General features: G+C 47.2%; 1 pseudogene; it reads left to right on the top strand.

The window, feature by feature from the left end:
• Ap3s1-ps3 (adaptor related protein complex 3 subunit sigma 1, pseudogene 3) lies at window positions 1-6,496 on the top strand (annotated as a pseudogene).
• The last annotated feature ends 1,683 nt before the right edge of the window (window positions 6,497-8,179 follow it).

The raw sequence follows: 8,179 nt of genomic DNA, 5'->3' as shown, positions 1-8,179 counted from the left end.
ATGATCAAGGTCATCCTCATCTTCAGCAGCCACAGGAAGCCTCGGGGCTCCAAGTTCTGCCCGCCCCGTAATGAAGACGAGCAATGGCCAATCATTAGGAGACGCTGCGTTTTATATCTAAACGAGATGAGACTGGGTAATTCCCCGCGAGGATTATTAATCTGAGGATCTGGCAACAACCTGATTTATAGACGTTATGGGACATTTTACTATGTCTTCTGTGTGGTTTCCTCAGAAAGTGAACTTGGCGTTTTAGATCTCACTCAAGTATTTGTTCAACGTTAGACAAATGTTTTTTGAAAATGTCTGTGAACTGGGTTTGCTATTTCATGTAGACAAGGTTCACAATATTTTTGCAGAAACGCTGATGAGGGAGACGAGGTATTGGAGACCAACATGAGTAAGATTGTTGGAAAAACTGATGCACAAAATTAACTGGAGAAATCCGAGGTCTCTGGGCTATCCTGGTTAGCCAGGCAGTGTGGGGCGTGGTCTTCCTTTTGTCACGTGGGCCTCAAATTAGATCAGTCATTGGTTGGCCACGCCCACAAGTTCTGTGACATCATTGCCCGAGCGCCTCCTGCAGGCAGGGCAGATTGTAGGTGGAAGGTTTTGTGGCCGGGTTGGTGTCCCGGTCCTACTACATGAAGCCTTACCTGCAAACCAGGTTTCTAAACTGTCTCCTCTAAGGACCTTGGCTAGGGTGAGAGAAACTGTGTGAAGACGGTGGCCTCTAGTGGACAAGGAAAGGTGGTTGGGTTTTAATTTCTTTGTTTTGATGGTGGATGACACCGAGAAAACAGAATCTTCTAGAAACAGCAGGGCAGGTAACAAACTCACAAAGATAGACAATGAGCACAAGACCAGCACAAGTTCAAAGCAGACAGAAATTTCAGCACTGGAAATGGACACAGAGCCCATCCCTAACCAAGAAGCCGTCTGCAGGTGATACCCACCGTCTAAGGAAAATCCGTTTTCTCCCGTGGAGTGTCACAGTATACATCAACCACTCCAGGCCGGGCCTATGCTCAGGAGTAGCTGGCTAACACAAAACAAACTCCCTGGTTCTCTTGTGGGGAAAAAAATGGCTTAATTAATTATATTACCGCAAACGTGAAATGTGAAAGTAAATGTTTTGACTTGAAAAGCTACAATTAGATACCAAATAAATTTCTTTTAGGATTCTAATTATATTAAATAAATTTGTCAGACCATACGTGTCCAAAAAAGAAAATTCTCTTCTTCTGAGTGGTACATAGGATATTTTAAATTTTGCTTTTATTGTTCTAATTTGTTGTGCTTCTGGAATAACAACCCGTTTAGGCATGTTCGATAACTCAGGTCTGGCGTTCTTTTAAGAGCTGGGGACTGGACAGTCCCTGTAACTGGCCTGACATGGGACCAGGAAGCTAGTGTGCTCCCATCATGCCTCTGTGATTTAGAAACCTGGGTGGGTGGGTGAATTACTTTCTGCCTTTTGGCTACCCTAATCCTCAAGTCAAGGAAACCTCTTGGGTCTAGGGACTGATTGGTGGCCGGTACCCATGTACACTAACAACTTTTCCAAGAAAAATAGTGCCCCCCACCTTTTTCTGGAACAGATTCCTACAGGAAGGCTTCACAAGCTGGGTGTTTGGATGTCCTGTAGCCGAACTGGATGGCAGGGGAGAGTAATGACAGACTATTTCCTCTGGGTTTGAATTTTTATCATATATGTGTATGTATGTATGTATGTATGTATGTATGTATGTATGTATGTATGTATGTATTTTGGCTCTATATGTCTGTGTGCCATCTGTGTGCCTCGTGCCTACAGAGGCCAGAAGCAGGCATTGGATTCCTTATGGAGTTGTCAGACAGTCGTGAGATGCCTTGTGGGTGCTGGGGCTCAGATCGGGGGTCCTCTATGAGAGCGCCTGAGCCATCTCTCCAGCCCTGATCACTGGCTGTTTCTAATGAGAGGGATTCTGAATTTGAGGACCACTAATGTGAAAAACCTGATCTCTGCAGCTCAAGTGACGTTTGTTCTTTGCTGGAACCTCATGCTACTGTCATCTGTCTGTCAGCTTAAACTTTTGTATGTAGGGACCTGGGCATCAGAAAGCTTTGCAAAAATCTTTTAAAAAATAACCCTTGTTGGGGGGTGCCGTAGAGTAGATCAGAGGACATAAACCTCCTGCTAGGATAAGTGCACTCAAGAGTAACTATCGTTCCTTTTGAAGGTTGCTAACTGTGTGTGTGTGTGGTGGTGTCTGAGATATATATGCACATGTGCATGTACGAGTTCCTGGCCATGTTTGTGTGTGCCTGTGTGGAGGTGAGAGGTCACGGTGACGTGTCTTCCTCAGTCGCTCAGGATCTTTCAGTGAATCTAGAGCTCTAAGGCCGGTGAGTGTCAGTCTCTCTGAGATTGTAGATGTGAGCCACTGTGCTCGATTTGTGTCCCCGAGGATTTCAACTTAGGTCTTCATGATTGTTCCTCTACTAAGCCATCTCTTCCACTGAAAACTGCCAGGAGTTTTAGATTTCCATATTACAGAGACTGACAAGTACATGAGTTTTTGCGTGGCCTGGGAGCTGGGTTTCATCGGACTGTGCTGTGTACCTATTTCAAAAGGTCACGTGTAGGTGATTAATACACGCAACCTTATTTTGTCAGTTAAAGATAAAAAGAGAGAACACTACCTCTTACTAAGCGTTTATCTGCTTAAAACTGGCTTGTTCATTTTACAGCCTTGTTAGGTTGGGAGTAACTGACTTGCCTAAGTTCCTGTCTGGTGACTGTAGTGTGTCCCAGATCTCTCCGTCGGGGTGGGTGCTTCTTAAGTTTTCAGTGGTGACTCTGATGTTTCTGATCTGGGACAGTTTGAGGGGAAGGGATGAAGTCACACAGAGTCATTTCTGGTGTCGGCTTCCTCATTTAATCATGACAACTGCTGGCCAGTCCTTTGGGAGCAGGTGCTTGTCAAGGTACCTAGCACATAGCCGGTAATCACTGAGTGCTTGCCACCTGATTCCCAGTGTGTCTTGATGACAATCCTTGTTCTTATTTTGGGTGTCCATCACCAGCCATTTTGAGGGTAAACACCCCCAAATAAAATAACACACACACTTGAAAAGTTTTAACCAAAGTCTTCTAAAAGGTCAGAGAATAACCTCACACCTGCTGATCTCTGTCAGAAGTTTCCCGAGGTAGCTTAGTCACGTTCTTGCCGTCTGATATGACCTGCTCTCCTTTAAAAATTTCATCAAAGACTGTGCAGACTTTTCTACTTGTTTCCACACATCTCTAGGACATTCGGTGCATACTGCCTTTTCTAACATCCTACACATTTTGACCTAATTGAAATCTCTAAGCTTTGTGGTTAAGTGGTTCCACTCTAGACTCAACGACTTAATTTAGGCGTTTTCTCCACATTGGGATGGTCACCTGGGATCATTTAAAGCTCTCTTTCTTGATACTTAGTGCCTTCCACTTATAGGCATGGTGTGTGCATGTGTGTGCATGTGTGTGCACATGTGTGCACTCTCAGGCATGTGCAAAGAAGCCAGCAGAAGACATCAACACCCCCTTGGTCACTCTTCACTTTGTTCTTTTGAGACAGGATTTCTCACTGAAGAACCTGGAGTCTGAGGTTTGGCTTGGCATGCTGGTCAGCAAACTCCCACCATCCTCCTGAATCTTTTTCCAGTGCCGGGGTACCAGGCACACAAAGCCATGCCTTGTTTTATGTAGGAGAGACTTGAACTTGGGCTCTCATGTTTGTTCTGCAAGCCCTCTTACCCACTGAGCCATCCACACAGCCTGAGAATCTTTTATATACACACCTCTTTTACACATTTTGCTTCTCTACCCCTTAGGATAGACTCTAGAAGTATGGATGTTAGATCCAAGGTCTGTAACCTTGTTGACAACTCTTGATATTTTCTGGCAACCCCCTCTATATAATGTATATCACATGCACTACTCTAAGAGAATCTTAGCATTTTATGTGAGGAAACCTGAGCCTCTGCCACATGCAAATGCTCCAGCTGTGTTTTCACATCCAGTGCTTATAAAGGCCTCCTGGGTGAGCACAGGCACGAAATCTCTTTGGGGATGCGTGTGTGTGTGTGTGTGTGTGTGTGTGTGTGTGTGTGTGTGTGTGTGTGTGTAGCATTGGCACAACCTAATTCAGATACCAAATTTAGCCTTTGCATTTCTTTTGCTTAATGCTTCACCCATCTCCTTTACATTGTCCATCCAAAATTAGCCTCCCTCCTGATCCCCACTTCAACAGCAACCATTGTCCCCAAATGATTTTTTTTTTGTCTCCATAAAGAGAAAACTAACATTAACAACAATTTCACTAGGGAAAAAACCAACAAAACTCTCAAGGAAGCTATACCTCCAAGTTGCCAGCAGGGGGCACTGTGGGCCTTATTCTACTTCGGAAACAATCAGGCACAGTCAGGTTTTGAGATGGTTCCTCCTAGGGGCAGGGGCTGTCCGCTGAAGGAATATTAAACTAGTAGCCCATGTACAGAGCCCTTTTCCAATGAGACTCATTGGGTTTCTCTCTGCATGATTTATCCACACAAGTGAACAATTGCGTTTTATAATGAATGTGGAGCCATGATTTTAAAAGACATTGAATTGTTTTAGGTGGGTATGTTAGCGTCGCACTCAACTCCCATGGAAATAAGGCCAAATCCACGTTTTCCTTTTAGAGGTTAATAGAGCTGGGAGTCGGCAAAGGTCACGACGTGGCTCTGCCCATTGGTACACTTTGTTCTGTGGGAACTGTTAACGTATGGTCACATTAGCTCAGGCAGACGGCTTGCTTATGGACTCTGAAAATGCCCCTCCCCGCTCAGAGCTGAGATCGCCTGACCTGGACCATGGCTGTAGCTTCCTTAATGATGTTCCCTGCACCACTTCAATTGTTCCATCTCTATCCTCACCCTAGCCTGTACTGCTACTGCATCCGGATTGAATGAATAGAACTAGACCCATCTCATCCCTTGTGCGAAACGCGCCAGTGGCTGTGTGGGGGAGAACAAAGGCCTTCGTTCTGTTTTGTCCTACGCTGCCCTCACAGTCTAGCCTCTCCTGGTGCTCCCTGACAGGTGCCATGCGGTGCTTCCTGAGGCCCGCGCTGCTGCTATGGCCCATGAGCCCTCATTTTCTGCTGCCATCTGCGTGGCCCCTCCAAAATCGGTGTTAGGAGGTGGGGCCAGGTGGGAGGTGGGGCCAGGTGGGAGGTGGGGCCAGGTGGGAGGTGGGGCCAGGTGGGAGGAGTTCGGTTCACAGGGCCCTCCTCTTGTGTGTAGATTGATACTGTTATACAAAGGGGCCAGGAGAGACAATCCCTCCCTCCCCAGTCTTTGGTGTGAGACATAGTTTTCCTTTTTCTCTGGAGTTTGCAGCAGAAGATGCTGTGTGGTACCAGGGACTGAGTCTACTGACACCAAGAACTTACGCTTCCCAGCCTCCCGAACTGCGAGGAATAACAGCCTGCTCTTCATAAATAGCCTAGTCCTCCTCTTCCACAGCGAAATGGACGAGATGCCCTCCCTGTGATGTGCGCTGTGCGCTCTCTTACGCCCATTGCTCACGTTTCTCCAAGCTAGCACATGCTTCTTTCCCAGCCTCAGAGCTAGCATAGTCTTATTCATCCTCCAAAACCCAATTAACAAGTCACTTCTGATTCACACCCTCCCCAAATCTCCACGTTTGATCTACCAGATCTTCACAGAAGCAGAGCCCTTAAGGAACCACAGACGCCAGCCACAGGGCTGAGTTACTTCCAGTTGAAGGCTTGGAAATCTGGAGAGGGTTAGTACTGAAAACAGAGGACCACAGGGGTCGGGTTATAATTAAACAACATGGCGCTGATATAGCTATCTGGGATAAATTAGCTAAATCATGACTAACGGTGGATAGTTTGGGGCTAAGAACCAGCATGAGTTAGCCGATATGTGTGTGTGTGTGTGTGTGTGTGTGTGTGTGTGTGTGTGTGTGTGTATTCAGAATGCCACTTATGTGCGATTCTGTATAAACATGGCCTTGAGGTCAGAGGCCTTTTCCTGAGTCTCTGCCTCTGTCAGCCTGCCTGTGAGTGTGTGGCTGTAGTCCACTGTGCCCACCTCTGTGCATCCTGTGCGTCCATCTGTGCGTGTGTATGTGTGTGCTTGCTTCTGTGCGTATGCTTGCATGCCTGCCTAGCAACCTTCGACAGAAGTAAATAAAGCACATCTTATCTGCCCACAGTTCCTCAGAATCTCTTCACCCTCCTAGATTCCTGTGACCATCCTCCCTGCCACCCTCTTCCCTATGACCGTCCTCCCTGCCACCCTCTTCCCTGTGACCATCCTCCCTGCCACCCTCTTCCCTGTGACCATCCTCCCTGCCACCCTCTTCCCCGTGACCATCCTCCCTGCCACCCTCCTCCCTGTGACAGTCCTCCCTGCCACCCTCTTCCCCCTGTCCACCCTGCCACCCTCTTTCCTGTGACCGTCCACCCTGCCACCCTCTTTCCCGTGACAGTCCTCCCTGCCACCCTCCTCCCTGTGACAGTCCCCCCTGCCACCCTCCTCCCTGTGAAAGTCCTCCCTGCCACCCTCCTCCCTGTGACAGTCCCCCCTGCCACCCTCCTCCCTGTGACCGTCCTCCCTGCCACCCTCCTCCCTGTTACTGTCCTCCCTGCCACCCTCCTCCCTGTGACCGTCCTCCCTGCCACCCTCCTCTCTGCCACCCTCCTCTTTTCCTGGCATGGGAGTGTGAACTCACAGAGTGCACTGGTGTGAGGCTTCAAGTCCAGAGCCTTGGAAATCCTGCCTCTTTTAAAAATTAATCAACACATCTGATGGTACACGTTAATGAGATTCAGTGTGATACTTACATGTATGTAACTGGTGTGCAGTGATCAGACTCAACCTTTCATTTCATACCTTTCTTCCCCCTCTACCTTTCCTATTCTATTAGCAGTCGGCATTTTCCCTTAACCCGTGGACGTGAAAGAGAACAAATTGAACCTTTGTATGCCGTGCTGGATTCTTCCATTTAACACGATGTGTTCTACTCCTGGTCCCTGTGCTGGGAATGGCTGGACCTCATTCTTGACTCTGTATTTTATCTACTCATGTGCTGGTGCACACCCAGGCTGACTCTGTCTCAGCTATGGCAGAGTATGTCCATGAGTGTGTGTATGAGCGCGCGTGCATGTGCATGTGTGCGTGCGTGTGTGTGTGTGTGTGTGTATGTCTGTCTGTCTCATTGGTATGTGATCTTATTTCCTTTAAGTGTGTGCATATCTATGAGTGGTATGGCTGAAGCATAGATCTATTGATTGTGACCTACGCTCATCTATTAGGAAGCATCCTGGATCTATTGTTAGTGTGCGGAAGGACGTCTATGCCACTGCCAGAAGCAATCGTCCTAATTCATATCCCCATTACTGGCCAGGAAATTCCCTTTTCTACATATCCTTAGAATTTATCATTTTTTAATTAATTAATTAATTTTGTAATTGCCATTTTGACTTGGGAGGGATGGCTAACGCTAATAGATGGTTAGCACTCCTGAACCTTTTCTGTGTGTTCATGGGCCGTTTGGGTTTCTTCCTTTGAGGTGCGTCTATTCCTGTCATTTCTTCATTTTAAAATCTGACTACTGAGCTCTTTTCATGCTAAACCCTGCGAATTCTCAATATTCTAGATTTTTAACACTCGGCCAGGTAAAGAGCTGCCTAACAGCTTCCTGTGCCGTGGACTGCCTCGTCAGGCCATTGATCGCTGTCTTTTCGGAGTCTTTTAGTTTCCCGTACCTGTCAGGTTTCGCTTTCAGTTTTTCCTTCTTGTCCTTTTGAGGTTCTCCCTGGAGACCACTGCCCAGAGCAGCGTCCATAAAACGTCACACCTGTGTCTTCTTTTAGCTGTTTCAGAATTTCCCGTCTGACGTTTGGGTTTTGATCCTTCTTGAGTTGACTTTATGTGGAGTACAGGGGCAGAAAGAAGTCAAGTGCCTGTGGTCTTCATGGGCATACAGTGTGCTCAGCACCGTTTACTGAAGGCGCTGTTTACTGCAATGTGTATTTTTGTGTCTTTGTGGGAACCGTCTGTGGAGGTGTGGGTCTCTGCAGTCTCTATTCTTTCCCACCTGCTCGCATGTCTCTTTCTATGCCTCTACCTTGTTGCT

This window comes from Rattus norvegicus, chromosome 17 (assembly GCF_021556685.1).
Source record: "Rattus norvegicus strain SHRSP/BbbUtx chromosome 17, alternate assembly SHRSP_T2T, whole genome shotgun sequence".
Lineage (NCBI taxonomy): Eukaryota > Metazoa > Chordata > Mammalia > Rodentia > Muridae > Rattus > Rattus norvegicus.
This window is presented reverse-complemented; position numbering and strand designations above follow the sequence as displayed.